General features: G+C 39.7%; 1 long non-coding RNA gene across 2 annotated transcripts in view; it reads right to left on the minus strand.

Moving 5' to 3' along the window:
- Positions 1-22078, minus strand: part of LOC141769105 (uncharacterized) — a 153949-nt gene that overhangs the window by 83007 nt on the left and 48864 nt on the right. The window contains exons 2-3 of one of the 2 annotated variants that reach the window (XR_012594264.1): positions 2819-2935; positions 880-1735 (exon numbers count right to left, since the gene is read on the minus strand). This is a non-coding gene — a long non-coding RNA (uncharacterized LOC141769105). Of the gene's footprint in view, positions 1-879; positions 1736-2818; positions 2936-22078 lie in introns of those variants that run through there. The other variant, XR_012594263.1, reaches the window with a different exon arrangement.

Below are 22078 nucleotides of genomic sequence, written 5' to 3' on the forward strand. Positions count from 1 at the left end.
GAAATTGATAAATAAACCACATGTGCTCTAGCACAGTTCAGCCAGCTGTATTCATGAATATTCAGTCCAGAAGCATTTACAAATAGCTTCATACTAGTGCAGCATGCTTGATATTAAACCAAAAATAAGCAGTTACCTCAAGTACTTATGAAATAATCATGTCAAACCCACATATACAGCTGTTTTTGAAACTTGAAGTTTCACGCCCACTCTCATGTATTCATTCAACCCACTGTGCAGGTGTAACTTGATGTACCTGAGACACCAATGTAAGTTAAGCTACTAGCCCTGTAAAATGCATGTATATCCATTCAGTTAATTTAAAGTTAAAACCCATTACTAGCATTCAAGCCACAACATTAGCATATTCGTACAAGGGGCATATTGATATAAATTTGCTACATTTGTGCAGAGTGCTGAGCTAAACAACCTACCCCGGGTATATCTCCCAAGTTGCAGGTCACAAGACTACCAATGGCAGTTATTGTACTGTATCCTTTAAGTAGGGATGCACCGATCCAACTTTTTCTGTCCCAATACCGATAGCGATACCTTGGCTTTGGGTACCGAGTACCGATCCGATACCAGTGTTTAATTAATAAGGTGTATGCCTCACTGTGTGGAAGTGACTGGGATCATTCTTTTATGTGTAAGGCAACATCAGGTTGGACTTAATCATTGCTTTCCTAACTTATAAAAAAAAAAAGAATGTGACCAATAAATACATAGATATGAATTTATTTAATTGTTATTTATTATTAAAATAATAAATTGTACACCAGAAACTTGGTAAAAAATCATCAAAATTAACAGGAATTACAACTCAAGTGTAAACCGTTTTAATGCAGCAAATTGGTCAAAACTTAAACAGGAATTAAAATAACAGTCTATAATGTATATAGTATATCAATATAGAATTGAATTTAATCGATTGGCCCCATTGTCACCGATATCCGATAGAGCTATTTTAATCAGTATCGGCTCAATATCTGATCCAGTCTCAGTATCGTCTCCCTACAGTACCTCTAAGAGAGCTGTGAGCCACAAAACCTACACCACTGGACATGGAAAGTGGAATCATACTCTGCAAAAACTCTGTTGCACAGACGCCCTGACGAACCAGTTGGAGTCACAAGTGTACTGACAAAGATGGGAACCCTAATTGGCTTCCCATCCATAAACACAGTCTCTTGGGTTCACTGTAACCCATGATTTAGTGAGTAGCGCTGTGTATTGGCACGAATCTGGCGATAGGCTGGATCAAGTGTCATGATATTGGGGTTACAAGTCAATATATTGCGATACTATAAGCAAGAAGATATATTTCCTAGACCACACCACCATATGCATAAAATCACGGTAAAAAAGTTTACTTTTTTATGCATTCAGAACAGTGGGATCTGCATTAACATCCACTACAGTCCCTGTAACATCAAACATCATAGCACTACTTACAGTTTCAACAAATGACTCCAACATACCATACACAACAGTTAAAGGTAAAATACAGTTAACTTAAATTGAAACCTATAACTTATTTTAGTAGGGAAGATGCACAGTATATTCTGGACATGTTCCAGTTTTCACTCTTCAGTTGAGATGTGTTGGTTGTTGATTCTGTAAACAACTGTAACACTGTGAAATGTGGTGTTGGTTTGTTTAACCTCAAAGTATCCCCTCAAAGAAAAAAATACTCAAACAAAAGCTTGGTGCCTCTATTAGTGTAGAGGCAGCCCTGTGGAAATACATACACAAAGAAAAATTAAAGATGTTAACAAGGACAACAATCTGGAAGAGAAAACACACACACGAGCACATGAACAAACAGTGTGTCTTCATTTGTAATCATTATGGAGTGAGAAGTGCTGCCAAGTCTCATGCCGAGGGAGCTCCCATAAGGAGAAAGTCTTGGCAGACACAATATACTGGTGTCCCACACCTCCGTCTTCCTCTCTCTCTCGTCCATCTCACTCTCGACAGGTCAACATACTCACAAGTAGACATGTGACGATATAGGATTTTACCACGGATTGCGATAAAAAAACACTCACAAATTGATCGTGGTGAATTTCCATGAAATTTCCCTAATCGGGATAGTTGTGAATATCCTCATGAGTGACTTGAAAAAGCTGTCTAGCTCGCTATCATAGTAGAGAAGTGAAAAATAAAGTCTTGTTTGTTTATCACTAAAAAGGATGTTCACTTAAAATAGATGTGTGTCCCATATGATGCAATAAAAATATGTGTTACTTAACACTAGGATCGCCATAGCCCACGCCATTTAACGTTGTGGTTTTATTCATTCAGTCATTGTGTATGATATGTTTCCCTCCTGTCCTAACTTTTCCTAAATACCTATTCTGCACATGCCTGTATTGTCATATCGGTCGAATAACATTTAGAAAACCAAATAGATGGGATTTTGGTGGGGTTTTTTCATGATAAAAGCCCCTCGACAGTTGCCAGGAGTAGCCAATTAACGTTTGTCCTCTCCTCCGGCAGCCAAATTGACGCATTTACATAATGGCCGTATAAGCATATTGAGACAATGAATGGGATATAGAAACTAATTTGCACGCCAATATTCACTCACTTGTACTTATAATCACACTAAGGTACGTAGGCCCAAAGTATTCCTCATATCATACAGTATGTGTAAAATATCAGAAATTACAGCGAAAATAATTACACTTTTTGTCTAACTATAAAAGTTGTGTCCTGTGTGTGCACTATATGCATACATAATTAGGGCTTTACTGAATAGTTTAACGCTTCATTCATAATGTTGACATTTGAATTATTATTATCAATAACTTACAGAAACATTGCCATGCAGTCCACCGTCTTTCTCTCTGTCTCTCTCTCGGGATACACAAGTGACGTGGCGCTCCATCCTCTCTCTGTAATTGTCTCAGTCTTCAGTCCAAAAGTCAAACTGTATTGATAAAAGATAGATATAACCATTTTCAAAAATTCACATGTTTTTATCTAACAAAATATTCTGCTTCAATCCATATTTGTTGGTATTTAGCCTTTCAAAAATAACATTTAGTTCTATATGCTTAGGTACTTTGACTTCACCAAGGGCTATTACTGTGAACCGCTAACATTAGCCTATACTCATATAGTAGCATCCAGGACTGCTCCTATGCAGTGTGGGAATATAGTGCATATGCCGGTCCTGAACAGGGCTTTTTCTAACGTCACCTGTACAGTAAACCTACAAAATAATGACTCTAGTTAGCCAGTGACATGCAGAATCTTGGTGTTGCTAGTTTACTACAGTTTAATCCATTCCTTACAGATTTACCTAGAAATAAATAAATAAAATAGCCTTGAGGAGCAGACTAAAAGACTAAAATGAAGCCAAAAAAAGAGCTTCTGAGAGGGGAAAAATAAAAAATAAATGGGTGGGCCAAAAAATTAGCTCCCCTGTCCCACCACATTGGATGCATGTGGGCAAACATTAAAATGGACAACGACAGAGACACAAAATAGAACAAAGCAGAGAGACACAATGAGGCAAACAGGTGGGCCTCCAGCCAGAGCACCTGTGTCCACGGCTAGTTGTAATCACTGCATGTGACGGCGTATAAAAGAGAAGACAAACAAGCAGACAATCTGTAATTGTAATGATGCCATGACATATTGAAAGGCCAACCCAGCTGGTTCGTATATGAACACCGCCTCAACATTCAGCTATCTATCTAACAGCATTATAACATCCAGAAGGCACGGTTATTTAATTCCTCAAAGGGCTACATAGATAGCTTTAACTCATCCTGTCTGCAAGATTTAACAGAAAGGTTAATAAACAATTTCCAGCGTGCAAGTGAAAATGGCCAGTAGCACGTAGAGCATAATATTGGAATTCAACACCTATTATTTATTCACCCAATGTGGCTGCGAGGGCTTTAATCTATTTATTTTCCAACTAAATCCGACTGTAGAGGTGACTCTTTCTTGTGAACTGAAATCTGAAAATATAGTGTACTTTTGTTGGTGTTACTGTATTATTATTGTATCTGTGATGTTGCATTGTAATATATTGTTTGCATTATAATAAGGGGATTTACAGTAAGAACAGAGGAAGGACTTATATTACAACTTTCTACTGGGATGATAAACAAACAAACAAACAAACAGGAGGCTTGTTTCCCAATGAGCTTATTGAACCTCAGAGGCATTTGTTCTAGTGATTGTTAACATAATGTCAACAGACATCCTATATATGGTAATAAGATTACATGCATTTAACGAAATTAAAATGCTCTGCATCTGCATCAGTTCAAAGCTACCGTCGCGCTGTGATGCTGCTAAGCCTTAATCACCTCATTTATGTAAATTAAGCTGTTTTGCACAACTCGATACACACAGGTAAGTTATTTATAAGCCGATAAATAATGACAATACTGTACAAATGACCTGACTGTTGCTGAATTCATGGATGGAAGAATAGATATTGCAGATAGATAAATGGAAAAATGAAATATGATAGATTCTCTCCTTCCTTACTGTGTGTTTGTTTGCATTCATACATGTTGTCTCTGAGTGAGACCGATGTGTGTGTGTGTGAATAACAATGATACATTCATGTGGTGGGAGAAATTAGTTTTCCCCACGCGAGCGTTCCACTTGCCCTGAGTGGAGTGAAAACAATTCCTCTTTAATGGATCCCTATAATGTTCTAGTCACAGTCATTAGGGACTCCGACAGGCACCATATTTAGAGGAAATCTAGAGTAAGTAAAGGAACTGTTTGCCATCGTGTGTGAAGGGGTCTGGCTATAATGGGAAGTTCTATTAGTCTGTCATGGTGAAGCCTAATGGCTGACCAACACACTATCATTAGAAAGTCTGTCTGTTTGTGTGTGTGTGTGTTGGCTAATCGTATAATTAAATGGCCTATGATTCATCACAGACAAGTAATGGGAATACAAACCTTTTCTTCCTACTTCTCATTATCTATCTCTGTCCTTTTGTGTTTTTAATTCAGCTGAGCTTAGCTTCTGTTTCTATTTGATTTACGCACCGACTGTCTTTCTCTAAAGCTTGCTGTTGCTCACTGTTATTACTCATCTCTTCGTCCATCAGTTTCCATTTTAGTCTGTGACTTCTTGTTTCCTTCACCCCTCTTTCGTTCTGTCTGTCACTTTGCATCTCTCTCTCTCTCTCCCCTCTTGTCCCTTTTTCTATCCTCCCTCCATCGTTATCCTAATGCTTTCATCTTCCCCACTCTGCCTACATTCATTCAATTTGTCTCTCTCGCCAGTGTTGTCAGCATTTTCACTTTTCCCGTTGCTCCAACTCCCAGTGCCCCTCTCTCCTTTTTCAGTCCCTGTCTCCTCATTATTATCTCACAGCATCACTCCTCTACCGTATTTGCCAAGCATAGTGTTTTCATACTCTGTTAGCATATGGTGAACTATCTTTACTATACAGAAGTCATCAGTATTTGTATCGCCCCGTCAGTCCTATAAGATCTAAACAGATGGTTTCTTATTATGAACTGCTGATGAAGGTGTTCTTGCCTGAACCATGACTACAAGTGTGTTAGATAGTTTCAACTCTTTTCTCACAAGGCAGGTTGATGAGGAAGATTTTATTTCTAGGCTTTAACCCTCTGAGACCCCGTGATCCTGACTTTCAGATGCTCTAGCAGGTTCAGTTTTAGAGCTAGAGAAGGTACAGATATCATATGAAACTAGAAAACCTAAGGAATCCATTTGTACCAACCACTTCATGCTAGCATGTCTGGAAGGAGGCTGAATAACGCTGCACACTTAGGCTACATTTTGGCGAGGAAAAACTTGCATGGCCATTTTCAAAAGGGGTCCCTTGACCTCTGACCTCTAGATATGGAATGAAAATGGGTTCTATGGGTACCCATGAGTCCGCTTTACAGACATGCCCACTTTATGATAATCACATGCAGTTGTGGGGGGAAAAAACAGCTTTCAGATGATGTACACCACTTCTATGTGACATCTACTGTTGACCTGATATCTTCCCCTAAAGACCCCATGTGCCTCCCTAAAAAAGACAAAAATGGGTCTATTGTGGGTCTCAGAGGGTTGAGGAGTTTTTCATCAGGTGTGAGTGTAGCATGTACTGTATATGCACAACAATATGTCCTACACCAGTGAATCTCAAAGTGTGGTCTGGGGACCCCCATGTCCGCAGCCCTCTGTGAGGGGGTCCGCGAAATGTTTGGTTTGGTTCAGTGTTTGTTTTGTCCGTTTCTGTGCTAGAAACATGGCGGAGCAACATGACGGACTCTGTGAAGAAGACCCGCTCCCTATGTCGATATGAAGGACTCATTCTAAGCAAACAATAACACAATGATTCTTAGTTTCAGGTGATTATACACTAATGAAAACATAGTTATGAATATTATATTCCATTTCTGCTAATAGATCCACCGAAATGTTACACACCGTTCCTCTAAGTTATCAGAAGATGATATTATTGAACCAGCCAATCAAAGTAAATATTATTGAATAGAAAAAGCTTTAGAAAAGTGACCTACATCTTTAAATAATCAAGTTGGGAGCCAAGAAAAGCTCAGTGAAAGTTGTTTTCCCCACTAACATGACATTAGCACCCATCCATCTACACATACACTGCATTTTCAATTGTACAGCTCAAGCTTTGGGTCATGAAGCCATTTGAAGACAAAAGTAAAAATTAGAAAACCATTAGGACTACATTTTCAGATCAATAGGTTTGTACAGGATCCTTGTCAGTGTGCTCTCCCCAGAGGGCTCGGTATCAACCCACAGTCATCTTGTAAGATCTGTCTGAGCAGATGGCCTCTCCTCATGAAACTCTGATGACAGCACAGTAATCTGACTCAACAGAGAAAAGGCTGTCGCATTAACAACTAACTCCATTCAAGTGGAGTGCCAACACAGGTGCTCAGCGCTGAGCCGGAATGTCCTGCGTCAGTCAGTCCCCGCGTAAAATAAAGGATTTGTCTCAAGCCTCCGTGCTGTACGATGAGAACAGTTTGGCCCCCATCATTACACTCCACTTCATCTCTTAGTTATTGATGCAGACCGCAGACCCGTCTTCTGATGAAGAAACTAAAGTTACCAATGTAGAAGTTTGAAATAGTGTTCGTGACCAAGAACAATGTAGTCAGCATATGCAAACATACTCATTGGGCTGCAACGGCTGGCTAGTTGGCAAGCTGACAAATTGGTTGCCATGGCTGTTATGAGAACCCTGGGCAGAGGTGATTGGGTCGCAGTATCCGTGGCGACTGTGGTCGAGAGTTACATTGAGGGGCCAGATGGGGCAGCAGTAGGGGGTGAGGGTTGCCATCCTCAGTACTTCATCACAACAAAACCAGAACGGAGAGATGATAGTGTGAAAATGATGATCCAACTTAAGCAAATTCAACATATTGTGGAAGCAATATGACATATCCTATCTAAAACATAATACGGTATATGATATAAAATGTCTGGACATAGTAAGTAATCCAGTGCAACAGCCCTGCAATAAATAGCACATTTATGGCTTATAATGGTCAATTTATGCTGATATAGTGACATCAACTGGCTAACACATCATGTGTTCTTTTATTCTTGTCACCAATGTGAGAGGTGACTGTATCACTCAGTACCTTGGAAGGAACATCAGATATTTTAAAATGAGAGTGTGAAGTTTCTATATTAGTCCATTATTCTTAACATTACATTGCTCTAGAAGCATTTGTAGCATGACGAAATCTTCTCGCCAACGGCCGAGTTGTAAGTGGATAACTGATATTCTCTGCTCCCTTAAAATTGTCTGTTGAAGCGCCCTTGAGCAGTTCAGCGTCTGCTCCTGTGGGGTTGCTAATATTCCAGTATTACAGCCATATAGAACAACTACTGGACATATGTTTTAAATAGCCATATAATAGCCTACATTTGTGACATAACTTGAAAATAAGTTCAATGAAGAAACTTTTTTAAAATAAAATAAAAAGGCTGGTTGTTCCGAATTCCATTCCGTTTGTCAAATTCTAAATAGTGCTGTGTGGCTTGTAGGGCTGAATCCTACCGAATAGTTTGAAGCTTCATTCATAACATTGACTTTCAAATTATTATTATACATTACCAAAACATTGTGTGCAATAGTCCAGCTTCTCTTCCCCTCTCAATCTTTCTGTCTCTCTCACACACACTCACAGTAAGGCGGCGCTCCTTGTAACTGTAATTGTCTCAGTTCAAAGTCCAAAAGTCAAAAATGTATTGAAAAAAGATGGATGTAATCATTTCCAAAATTTACAACATGTTTTTATCAAATGGAATATTCTGCTTCAATCCATATTTTTGGGCTTTAGCCTTTCAAAAACAACAATTTCACTTTAGTCAAAAACGTTATAAAATATGACGACAGACATTCAAAGCTCCGTTCAGAAACCTGAATAGAAGCTTCGATTGTAAAAAGAAATGACATCCGGTACCTAGTGGCTCGTTCTGAGCCACTTTGTTTGTTTCCCATTTACAGAGCCAGGGTGGTGTATGAACACTGGCTTTTTCAGCACACACGCAGAACGGACAGCTAGCGGACCTTTGGGAAATATTTGCTGAATTTGATAAATAGTGTATTGGTTTAGAATCAAGGGGAGGCATGTTAACTTTTATATAACATAAGTTCATATTTAAGTTTCCTTGGCAACATATCTTACAATATCAGGCTATTTAATATGCTATTAATGAATGTTTTTCTTTATTTGGCATATTTCCCAACAAACATATTGGCTGTTGATAATTTAATCTATATGCTGGCTAATGTAAACCCTGCTCCCAAATCTGAATTTCACAGTAACTACTATGGAAGCAATCGCTAGATTTCCCACCTGCAAACATCTCCAACTGTGTTCAATGGAACGCAAAACCCACTGGGTGCATACAGCTACTGGGGATTGAACCCAGAGTCTCTGCAGTCGTGGTTCTTTTAGAGGAGTTTGGTCTACACTGGAAAGCAAAATTCAAATATACATGAATGAAAGAAAGAAAGCACCTGAGCACTTGATATTCTGTCCAATTGGTAATTGAACTGGAACCTTAACAATGAGTAGCGGGCTCTTGTCACTATGGTAGCAAGCTATTTTCATTAGCGCAGGAGCTCAAGGCTAAATGTGTTATGTGAGTTGTATACTAACAAGTCTGAAGAAACCCCTTGATCTATGGCAGTGCCTTTGAGCCTTTTCAAATGACATAAATAACTAGTTTTCAAAGATTTCATTCTCTCTTTTTTTTCCCTCACAACCTACATCTGAGTGGGCTTTTTAGGCAAATAAATTAACCATCCCTAAAAAACTAAAAGTGAACAATTCCACAGTAATTACACTCTGCATTCATTACGCTCAAGAGATATGAGAACGCTTGAGTAGCATAACAAGCCATGTTTGTTTGCGTGTGTGTGTATGTGTGTGTGTGTGTGTGTGTCAGCATGTGAGCCTGGTGCTGTACTGGCCCAGTGTGTCCTCAGTAGGCCTGTCAGTCCCATTCATCTTTACCTGAATGATGCCACCCTGACTCCATCTGTCACCAGAAACACAGGCCAGGAGATGAAAAAAAAAAAAAAAAAAAAAAACAGGAGGAAAAAAATAGCAGGTGTGATGAGACAGAAAGTGGAAACGAACTAGCTGCGAGTAAAAAAAAACAAACAAAATGAACAGGATATAGAAAGAAATAGGCTCCAAACACACAAAAACAGAAGGAAATCAGAAAAATAAAAAAGGGTGGGAACATGCTGAGAAAATGCAGACATATTAAAGTAAAGATGGAAAAGATGAGAGACGATGAAATGCAAACAGACAAAACCAGGGTCTACTCATAGAGCGAGGAATATTACATTTTACAGCAATAGCATCCATAGGTATGAGTTGTTTATTGACTGATGCCTATAAAGTGTCTTTGAACCCTATCTACTCTAAGGTAGAGAGACAGATTTCAAAGGATTTCATTTCCTATATCGAATCAGCTGTGAGCAAAGATCTCTGGATGCATTTGTGAAAAAACTGCTTTCCAAAACTCCCCATCTTGCTCCGTGTTGCTGACTTCTTTCTTTGTCTTCACACGAGTGAAGAACAACAAGCTCTTTGAAGCAGAACAGCCTCAAAATCTGAGTTGTACTCATGTAGGAGCATATCATAAAGTAATGTAAGGCATTATTGGTTTATGTGCATATCTTTAAAGTAAAAAGTGGGATGATACACAAGCCACAACTTTAGGCAGCATTCCTGTGCAGTAATGGGATCTGATATATTGCTCCGTAACAAAAACAAAGTGCAACAAAGTACAATATGTCATCACTTTGTGAAATTGCTCCACCATGTTGCCTCAAAGTATCTCCATAGAAATTCACATGGTAATGTGACCTCACTAGTGATCCTGAGTGAGTCCTTTAGTTCTTAGGAGCTTTGCACACACAGGCCCAGATTTTCTGTACCGTCTAAATCCCGCCTGGGCTCCCCGTCTGTAGATCTTAGACAGAATCTCAAGGATCTGGCTGTGAAGCTCAAAAGCTGAGCTTACTGATGTGAATCAGCACCATCTGGATAATATGGGCAGCATTATTTTCAGGACAGACAATGTTTCTCTATTCGGCCGATGCAGTGGGGCCAAATATATTTGACAGTGTCAAGTGTTTTACTGTAAATGAGTAAGAAATACTCATGGTACACATGCACTCCCCGTCCTACCCTCTTATAATGTACGCAAAAAAAAGGCACACTTCTGAAAATTAGAATTATTGTAGCTAGGTTCATTTAAAAGTTCAGCAGATCATTTTGCTCTCTTTTTTCCCACTCACACTCTTTCTCAAACACACACATTACTTAAGATGTAATTCGCTCACAGATGTTACCACCTTTGTGAAAGTAGAGGTCATGGATGTCTTTTTGGGAGCAGGGGAGGGTGAAATTGATTTTGCGGGGTTAATGACAGAAGGAAGAGCTGAGAGGTAATTTAACGTCAACAGCGCTTTCCCTATTTCTCAGCAACAATGACAATAATCAATAAGGGAGGAAAGAGATACTACTGCTACTACTATTTATACTTAATTATTATAATAATATCTAATCAATACACATGTTCTATACATAGTCAAACTTTTTTTATCCATTCCCGACCAAATTTTGAAGTTATACGTAAAATAAATAACAAAAAAATGAGTCTTCCTCCAGTCTTGAAGGCAACGGTATTAAAGAATAAAGAACAAAACCTCAACCTGAGTGGAATCTTGTCAATCACTGACCTATTGACCCAATAAGAACATTACAGGGTCATAAAAATGACAGCGATTATCAGAAACGGATAAATTAGCTGAGCAATCATGCCAATCATTCCCGAGTCTCCATCTCCGAGCTGTTAAATGGTGCCATTTTCTAGATAACTTCATTTAGAAATAAAAAATCATGCTGACCTTTCTGTTACCTTTCTTTTTCTTCCATCTCCCCTTCTTTTCTGTTTTTGTTCTCTCAGAAACAAATTGCAAATCTGACACAAAGTAAAAAACTGATGTCCAAGATATAAAGGAACATAAAATGCTGTCAAGACTCTAAATCCCTGTAGACAACTGGCATCAGTGATGGGTGGGCTAATGTTTTGAACTAAATATTTCTCGCCTCAAATGTTTTCAGAAACATCTTGTAGTGTACTGTTTAGCTGTAAGATGGGTAAGTTTGTGACCCGGCAGCCATGTTGAGATCAGTTGAGGAAATACCAAGCACCGCACACCAGACGGAGCAAACTTTCTCATTTTACAGCTAAACGGTACACTACAAGATGTAGAAATAGGCACTACAGTAACAGAATATTGATTCGTATTTGATCAGCGCTGCCTAGTTTGACCATTTGATCGGAGTTCGCGAGTGATTGACATCTGCCACTGTTGAATGAACAGCCAATAGGAACACTCCCTGTAATGACCTGTGATTGGTCAAAGTTCCCCGTCACGGGCTAGCTTTTTTTAAAGCCTAAAAACAGAGCTGTGAGGTGATGCAGAGGTCTAGTTATCTCTCAGAACACTTGAATTACAATATGTTGACAGGTTATTATTGATTTTTTGCCTAATGATGCCAAAAATATACTATGTCACAATGTGAAAGATAAGATGTCATTAAACTTACAATAGCACTCCCCAATATTAAAAACAATATAAAAGAAAGTTTAAATAAGAGCATTACTCAAAGTGCTATCCGGTGTGCAACTAAACAATAGTAGCATACAATCTAGCAGCAACACATAACGTTAACGTCAACGAGTGTGGGTCGCAACAACTCCCCAAGACACAAGCCAAGTTCCCACGTCTTGGGTGCCACAGTCTGCTTATTGAAGGGGTTAGCTCCACAGTTAGCCACAACTTTGGCTCAGATTCGCTTAAGGCGGGCTGTTAAGGTGGACCAGCGCTATTCTCAGTATGACAAGCCTTTCCTCCAAGTTACGTATATACAATACATATCTTTATCTATGCAGCTTAAATCAAAGAAAACTTCTAAATGTCTTTTGAAGGTGGACAGAAGAATGCAAAGAGACAGATGTCACTGATGATGACAAATTGAAAAACAATGACAACAAAAACCAATCACAAAAAATACTTTTCCAGAAATAAATGTGCTGTTCAACCCAAGTCAGGGAATGTTATGTCTCTCAGAACAAACTAATGTTGTGATTGTAACACCCGTTTGAATCTATTACTAGAGGTAGACTAAAACAGACTGAGGTGTAAGTCCTTCTCCACACAATGTTCAAGTACCTTCTTGCTGCAGATTCATTTCAAGGTAAAGCAATAACAAGCTGTGTAAGAACACAAAGTGCTGGAGCTCGGTATAATATTCAATCTCGTGCTCATCCTTTTTTTTATTAAGTTTGAGGAAAGCCGAAACCCTTTCTTCTTTCTTTCTTTTAGATCACTTATTGACAACATTAATTATGGCCCACGAGCCTACCTCGGTTCAGGTTCATGTTTTTCAAAAGAAAAATTAAAACATCAAACATTAACCTGATAACTGTTGTACATGTAAAACTGTGAATTTAATACCCTATTACACCCCTACTGTTACAATTTATTTATTTCTCCATAAGCATTTATGAGAATATCATTTTGGTATTTTTTATGTTTTTGCCTATATTACCTATATTGTAAAACAGTTTGAGCTGCAACAATTATTTGAATGACAAAGTAATTGTTTCAGTCATTTTTAGCGTGAGTTTCATGCTATATGATAGTCAATTAAATATATTTTTATTTATAGACTGAGATTAATATAATAATGAAAAATATAATCAACAGATTAATTGATAATGAAAATAACAGTTGTAGCTACAGCCCTAAAAACAGCAAAAAAGCACTTTGACCATAATCAGAATTTCATGCATCTTTCAATATGCAGTCTTGTGTGCTGTGCCCAAAACGGCATCTCCTTCTCTCTCTCTCTCACTTCCTCCTTCCTTCTCTCATTGCTACTGTATAGATCACAATAATGTTAGTGGTGACACTCCCTTCCATGGTCATTCATCTGAAACAGAATTACATAAGCCATTTACCACCCGGTCTCCGTGATGGATGGCAGGGCCCCCAGCCAAAGCACCCGGGCCTGATCGCTCCGCTTTTCTCAGTGACAAATGTCACCAGAAAGACATACGGCACCTTCTGATTTCCTGCAGTTTTAAATGAGAATGTTTTTGTGAAAGGAAAAGTGGGACAAAAAATACATAGGGCTTTGTCATACATACACTCACAACAGTGTGGCAATATTTTGAGTTTTTCCTTTTGATTTTTGCTTTGTGTTGAAATTGTTTTTCATTCCCTGAGTGGTGTGGATGATTGGCACATTTTGTCTGACTGATTTATCTGGACAAGGAAATGACCGTCAAGCTGTGACGACTTGTGTGTGTGTTTGTGTGTGAGTGTGTGAGAGGGAGAGGGGCACTAATTTTGTGAATCAAGGCGGAACAAACAAATTGCCTTCAAGTGCACGATGCACAGTGGAAGTGGAAGTGGCAGTTCTGGTATTTCAGCTTCTGCGGAGAATGTACACCTACGTGCATGTAAACAGGCGGTGATTACTATCATTCTATTGTACTCTACATTATCAGTGAGCATGTTAGGGGCTGGTAACAATCATGGCTTGTCATCATAACGTACTAAAAAATGTTAAGTCAAAATTCACCATATTGTCTGTGAGTACTGATTTTATTTTTAATAAAAATTATGCACTGCACACAATACATCAGACCGGTAATATGAGCAGGCTCTCATGGCCACACACCCTTTTTGGTGGAAAACTATCCTGTGTCCCTCAGAGACGGGAACAGCGTAACCAGAAGAAGTTGAAACATGTCTCCAAACTTCTACTTTAAACAAACCGGTAATAGTAATAATGCTATGCTGAAGAGTTGCTGTGTAGTTGGTTGTACCAACAATAAATCAAAAAACACTGATCTCCGATTTGTTCCCTGCCATGTCATAAAAAAGACATAATAGAGGGGCTTTATGGCTCCAAGTTATAGATCAGACCAGCATCGCGTTATTAGAGAGGCTGCGCTCTTCTTGTTTTTGGCTACACAACTATGACATTTAACCAACAGCCATGACTAATCTGTCTGATTCAGATAGTTGTTTCAGTTTTTCAGTGCAGCAACAGGACAAGCTCTATCCCAATTAAATATGTGATGCTTCAGGCGTCATGAAGGAAATTGGTCAGAAGAAGTGATCCAGAAGGGTTTTAAATGGGAGTGAGAATATTTAATTACATTATGACTTTGCATGTCTGTCCAATGTGTCCTGAGGATGTCAGTGTTTTCAACACTCCTATATTTTTTAGTCCATAAACTGGAAGGCAGTGTAGAATAACATATTATAGCCCAGTAGTTTGATGTGCACAAGAGTACAAAAGTTTGATTGTTTTTGCAACAACCTGGTGATGTCTGTACAAGATTTAATCAAGATAATCACGTAATTGTGCTTTGACAATGCACGTCACTCAAATTTCAGACTGCAAATCTGCAAAGAGCACAAACCTGATGACTTCACATGCTTGTCTGAGAGTAAATCAGATAAATCTGAAGGCATTCTTACATGGCACAGTTGTTGCTGAGAGAAGCTGGTAAAAATCAGACAATCTTTTTTCTGCCTTCCCAGCATTACTGCCATCATCAGAATGTAACTAGATTGACTGATTCTGTCTACTGGTTGAAATATGTGTAGTATTTAGAAGTCAAAAGTATTGTATAGATGCACCGATCGTCCGAGCAGGTTAGCGTCTCATGGTGAATCTTAAATGCTGAAAAGGCGCAGGTGAAGAAAAACAAATCTCCCTCCTCCCTTGGAAAAGACCACTACACTGCAGCTTTGTGCCTGCATGAAAATGGAGCCCAGAGTTGATGTGTTTATGAGAGAGAATTTGTCAGTGTAGTGGCCCAATATCACAGACAGATCCATCCAGGAATATGAATGAATGTGTGTTTGTGTGTGTGTGTGTGTGTGTGTGTGTGTGTGTGTGTGAGCGTGTGAGCGTGTGTGTGTGTGTGTGGCTATGGGGACAGATTTGACTGCATGTATGGCTGGCAGATAGAATTTAGACCAGTCTGACAAATGATTTATAGGTGCAATTTTACCCAGCTGTCATTGCGCTTTATTCAGCTTGACGTGATGTTAGTGGGGATGTGTGTGTGTGTGTGCGAGGGGGTATCTGTGTTGTTCTCATGCACCTGTGCTTATCTGTATACGTGTACCTAAGTGTGCTGTGTATATATATATATATATATATATACATATGTGTGTGTGTGTGTTCATCAGCTGGGCCAGCTGGAAGAAAACCGTGATATGACCAGAGGCACATTAACTGAACTGATCACTGCTTTGATTTAATGGACAGAAGTGACTCGTGTCATGTACAGTAAGATCTCTATTAACTCGGATGCATCACTTCCACTTCATCCATTTTTCATCTTCACTCTGTAACTCATTCTTATTACCAGGAAAATTGCATTCACTTCATTTAATGGGATGCTGTTATGTGCGATGTCCCTTCTCATCACCTATTAAGGCTTCCTCTGTAACTGTTGATAGAGCCATGGAGACAAAATGAATTAGTTGAATAACTTAAATAAGGCAATTCATTCAATCTTAGAGACACATGTGAACAGCAATGTTACACAAAAGCTACATTTGGCGTCCAGTGGCATAAATACTATGTAGGGAAGCAATGACAATGATATAAATACAACACGGTTTATGAAGAAAAGCAGCGTTGATGGATTCATAGAAAACAGCTAATAATCACAACAAAAAGGTTATGTAAATGCCTAAAACAGATCAAAGATATACTGGACTTGCCTTATTTAAAACACACAATGATGAACGAGTACATGGATAATCTAGATTGCACTAATCTCTAATCTCTGAAATAGGACCAGAACCAGCCAGTATGTCAGCTTCTTTCTCAGGAAGTCTTATTTTGTATTTACATGATCTTTGGTGGGGATATATAAAAATATCATAGCACTCTGACTTTTTTCAGACGATTCTCACAAATCGTTGTTTTGGTCACATTTGGCACGGGTTAACATGGATACACGTCTCCAACCAGCAAGGAGGCTCTCAGGAAGTGACAACGTAAATTACTGCTCAGTGCGTCCGAAAAGATACATACTACTGTTTATTCACACAAAAGTATGTTGAACGATAGTATACATAACTAGAATGGCACTCGGAGAGCGCAGACCTCCGCCAAGGTGCATGACTTTAAGAACAGATCACAGCTCACAGCTGGCGGTACCGTGAGGCGGTCGGCTTATTATTATCACGGTGTGTTTCCGTGTAACGTATCGGCGGATGCCTCTCTCATTCAGCAGCCTTGTTATGTCTGTTTAACGTTCCACTACGTTGTCTCTCATCCCGTCATCTACTGCTTTTTTCTTTCTCACCACAAACTGCCAGCAGCTCCCGCACCTCAAAGTGTCGCCACACATCCATACACGTATCTCTCTGCTCTCAGAAGGAAGGGGCGGGGTCACGCATCATCAACGCGTCATCAGTTACAATGTGCATGTGTTATACCCCGTGGTCTTAGTGCTCAGGCTGATTGGAATCTTTAAAAAAAAATCCTGAATCCGGATCATGATCCGGATCACCACCAAAATCTAATGGATTGTTGCATTGTGCCACACTCCACCCCGTCCAAAAAAAATTCCTTCAAATCCATTGCAAACTTTTGGAGTAATCCTGCTAACAGACAGACAGACAGACAGACAGACAGACAGACAGACAGACAGACAGACAGACAAACAAACCAACGCCGGGGAAAACATAACCTCCTTCGCGGAGGTAATGAGTATGTAGTGCATAGTATGTGGTTTTGGACACAGCCTATTGTTCTGTTCATATAGTATAATTGAGTTTAGAGAATTGTGCAGCCATCACTTACAAAATATTTTTTTAGCGAGCGAGTTTGCCTTTTTGCAGTTAGTGAATCACGGAGATTTCAGAGTGTTTTCCACTGTAACTTATATCAAATGGCTGTTTGACGGGAGGTTGATCAGCTGGCCCGCTGGCGTGGTCAGAACAACCTGGAGCTGAACGCTCTTAAAACTGTGGAGATGACAGTGGACTTCAGGAGGAGGCCCACAACACCAAACTGAACAACACTGTGTCTGCTGTAGAAGCCTTCAGGTTTCTGAGATCCACATATCACAGGACCTCAAGTGGACCTCCAACATAGACACCATCAGGAAAAAAAGGCCCAGCAGAAGATGTACTTCCTGCACCAGCTCAGGAAGTTCAACCTGCCTCAGGAGCTGCTGATACTACTACTGAATTCTACAGTGCAATAATCCAGTCTGTTCTCTGCACATCCATCACTGTGTGGTTTGAATCAGCCAGCAAACAGGACAGGAACAGACTACAACTGACAGTCAGGACTGCAGAGAAAATCACTAGTGCCAGCCCGCCCTCCACCCAGGCCTTATACACCTCCAGAATGAGGAAACGGGCAGGTAACATCACTGCAGAGTCTTCACACCCTTGACACAACCTGTTCCAACTTATCCCCCCTCTGGTAGGCGCTACTGAGCACTGTACGCTAAAACAACAACACACAAGAACAGTTTCTTCCCGCAGGCCGTCACTCTGGTAAACACATAGGTGCTAAATGCAAGATTGGGAGCATTTCTATTGCCTGCACGAGGCTCTCAACGTGGCGACAGCTGAGCCAGTGATTCATAGCTAACAGTGCTAACAGCACTTACAGTGAAAACAATGGCAATAGTGCTGACAGAGCAAACAGTGTTAACTTTGGGGGGAACTGGAGAGTGGGTGCTACACTTCCCGAACAGCACCGTCGGTCGGGATGGCGTTGTCAGCTGTAACCGCTGTATGATAGCAGTGCAGGGCAGCGGCCGTGAGCTAACAGTGGAACATGCTCACATGCACGAAAAGCACGCACGACCGGACCAGAGAGTGACTTCATTCTCTGCTCAGGTAGACATTACTCCTCTATATCTTGCACACATACTGGGCCAATAAAGGTGATACTGATATGTGAGAGAGATCTGTCTCCATCACACTCTTTAAACAGTTTAAACAGTGATTTAATGTTGCCACTTCTGCAGTGCTTTTGGCTTTTAGTCACAGGTTAGAGCATTAATCAGCAGAGCAGCTAATAGCCTGAGCTGTAGTAATGTAATGCAGCTTGAGTAAACCAAGTGCTCTTTATCCAGCCACGTGCCGACAGACTGAAAGCTGTTTCCCCGACCTGCCTCACTTTTTATACTCTTCATTCACCTGCTCTTTCTTTCAGCTTGGGGTGCAACGAACAATTATATTTGATCATTGATTAACCTGCCTTTTCGGACTCATGTAGCATCTTAGAAGTGTTGGGGGAAATTACTGTACAGCTGAGTACATCTGGTCTAACAAGAGTTCAAATGGGCAGAATGGCGATGGTGCACTTCAAGAACAATCGTTCATTTGAATAATTGCAAACAAGCTCTAACAAGCAGAGTATACGCTACCTGCCTACCCCAAAATGTCAGAGAGCTAAGTAAACAAGAGGCGACAAGATACGTTTCTATGTTTCTGCCACATATTTTTCTCCGGAGTTGGTCCACAGAAGAACAAACAAACAAATACCAAACTTACATTAGTCGGGTGACCAAAAACACAACTCCAATGGCTCCCCCCCCCCACTATTTCAAACTATTATTTGCTATAGTGAGACATGAGACTATAAAGAACAACATTTTAAAGACTTGCTCTCTTGGATGTTGATATAGATTGTTTTTTTTTTTGTTAGTCTGATCTCACAAGTTGAGCTGAAAACATTATCTTTTATCCTGACATATCAACCTTGCAAACCACAATATAGGAAGGTAAGTTGACTATGAACATGATTCTCCTTTGAAGGGCAGAACTATATGCAGCTCTGTATGTTTCAGTTGACTGTGACTACGCCTAGAGTCAGGAATAAAGCCGAATGTAATTTCATAAGAGTTATTTTTGTGCTGTTGCTACAGCACCGGATGGTCAGTCTTTATCCTAAAGTATTGTGAAGCTTTGACAAAGCTTTGGCAAAGAGTCAGGGCAACATTCCTCACAAGGGGTTTGAGAGCCTTGAAAAACAGGTCTTTGTTTACTTGACTGTTTCTTGGCTTCTCCCTCTACAAACACATACAAACACAAACACACACACACACACACAAACGCACATTTCTGTAGGATTGTCATCTCTGTGAAGCTCAGCTGGTGAAACTGATATCGCTGTAGGCAAGGACATAAACACAAGGCTATAGCAAATGGTGGTGGGCAAGAGGTCCCCAGTGTGTGCGTGTGTGTGTCTGCACTAGCAAGGTATGCAGTTGTTTGACAGTATATGTGGTGTGATGGTGTGAATGTGAAATTAAAATGTGCTAATCGTGACAAACTATTGCAATGCACATATAACAGTGCAACATAATCATGTTACAGGATCATAAAATGTATTAGATCAACTTCTGAAAGAGATGTGTAAGCAGAAAGCACAAACACACACATACAAACCGAGAAATATGTTGGAAAATACAAATAATGCCAGTGCATTACATAACGTAACTTTGACTGATTTGAAGATTTGATTCCAGTAACATGTTATCTAGAATATGACATTAAACATGAACTTGTTGGAAGTCTGTAAGATCCATTTTAATGTAGCTGAACTGAGGACATCTGATTTTAAAATAAACTGTGAGGAGAACTTTAATATTAGTTGATTAGTTATGAAATCCTTTTTTCTTTCCTCTGTTTTTAGTTTATGAACTATTACTTTTCTACTTAACTGAATTCATTTTCTGTTTTAACAGCTGAGCATTTCCCTCCTAAATGTCTGGGTGAAGCCCAAAGCAATGACACCTGTAAGATAAAGATACGAAAACTAAATACAAGGAAAAGAAGCCAAAAAAAAGAAAGAAAAAAAGAGGTTGGACCATGTTAGCCCTCACTGGCCGCCTTATCACGGGCTGCACTGAACCCCTGCAAAACCCAGGTTAATGATATTATTTATATCATATTATTATTATTATATCTTAATCATTTTTTTTCTCTCTTCTTCCTCCTCCTCCTCCACATTCCTCTGGTCACACTTCCGCATATATACACACTTACAGAACACTCAGAAACACATGAAAATACAAAAAGTCTATATATAGTCCTCCCACTAAAAAAAACCTAAAACTAAAAATCTGAACCACATTCAAATCATAACCTCTTTGTTACATCTTAAAGGTGCAGTGTGTAGGATCTGGCGGAATCTAGCCGTGAGGTGAGGAGATTGCAACCAACTGAAGCCTCTCAAGTGTGCCAAGCGTGTTGGTATGTGTGTGTATGTGGGAAGTGAGTGGTGAAGCAAGGGATAGAGAGCGGTGATGGGAGCAAGTAACTTTATCGACTCCGGCCCAGGTAGGAAAAGTTAATCGTGTTTGGTTTGTCCGTTCTGGGCTACTGTAGAAACATGGCGGTGCAACATTGCGGACTCCTAAGGTAACGAAAACACAATATTTTGTATTATCAGGTGATTATAATACACTAAAGAAAACATACTTATTAATATTATATTCCATTTCTGCCAATAGATCTCACTCATTGTCACACGCCGGTCTTTTAATGTTGTCTGATTTGTCACCTTTTTTTACTTTGTCCCATTGCACTAATAAAGGGGGAACAGTTATCAAAACTATTTTAGGCTGTTTTACCCACAAAAAAGAATGATTCATGAATTAGTCATACATCATTTCAATGATACTTTAAACTCAATCAGCTCACCAGCAGCTGCTGCAAGCATTTTATTCAAATGCACCGACCCCAAAATAATTCTCCACTGTCAGACACCTCAAAAGACGTAAAAGAATCTTTCCATGTTTCCAGTGTTGCAGGCAAAATTAGGCAGTGTCTTCACCTACTGTACGTGTTAGCCTTTATATGTGTGTCTGAGCATGTAACGCCATCGTTGGTGTGTGTGCGTGTGTGTGTGTGTGTGTGTATGCGTATGTGCGTGTGTGCGAATGGATCTGGCCTTTGTGCTCAGCTCTGTCGGTTGAGTGGACAGTGTCCAGGATGATGAATTGAAAGTTCAGAAAAATATCTGTTAGAATTTGAAAGCCATGGAAGGAGAAAATTGGCAACGTTGTCTAAGGCAGAATCCTTCACACCCTCCATTCATCATCTGGAGATAAAAGGTTAGATGGGTAGCTATGGCTTGTGTGTGTGTGTGTGTGTGTGTGTGTGTGTGTGTGTGTGTGTGTGTGTGTGTGTGTGTGTGTATGTTTGTGTGTGTATGTTTGTGTGTGTGTCGTGTGTCGTGTCTTTCTGTGTGAAGCCAATAGTGGACATGGATGGAAATATTGGTCTTCAATTATTGATCAGTTTATTTTAGGGTAATGTGTGTCCTGTGGGATCAGTGTGCATTGTGTACATCCGGATGTACAGTATGTTTGAGTGCATCCGCAGTGAAATGAAAAGCATGTATATGTTTATCTGCATCGACAACGGAAACATTGTGTTAATAGCGGTCACAGCGGGGACGCTGGGAGTGTTTTCAGTCA

The sequence above is a fragment of the Sebastes fasciatus genome, chromosome 6 (assembly GCF_043250625.1).
Source record: "Sebastes fasciatus isolate fSebFas1 chromosome 6, fSebFas1.pri, whole genome shotgun sequence".
NCBI lineage: Eukaryota > Metazoa > Chordata > Actinopteri > Perciformes > Sebastidae > Sebastes > Sebastes fasciatus.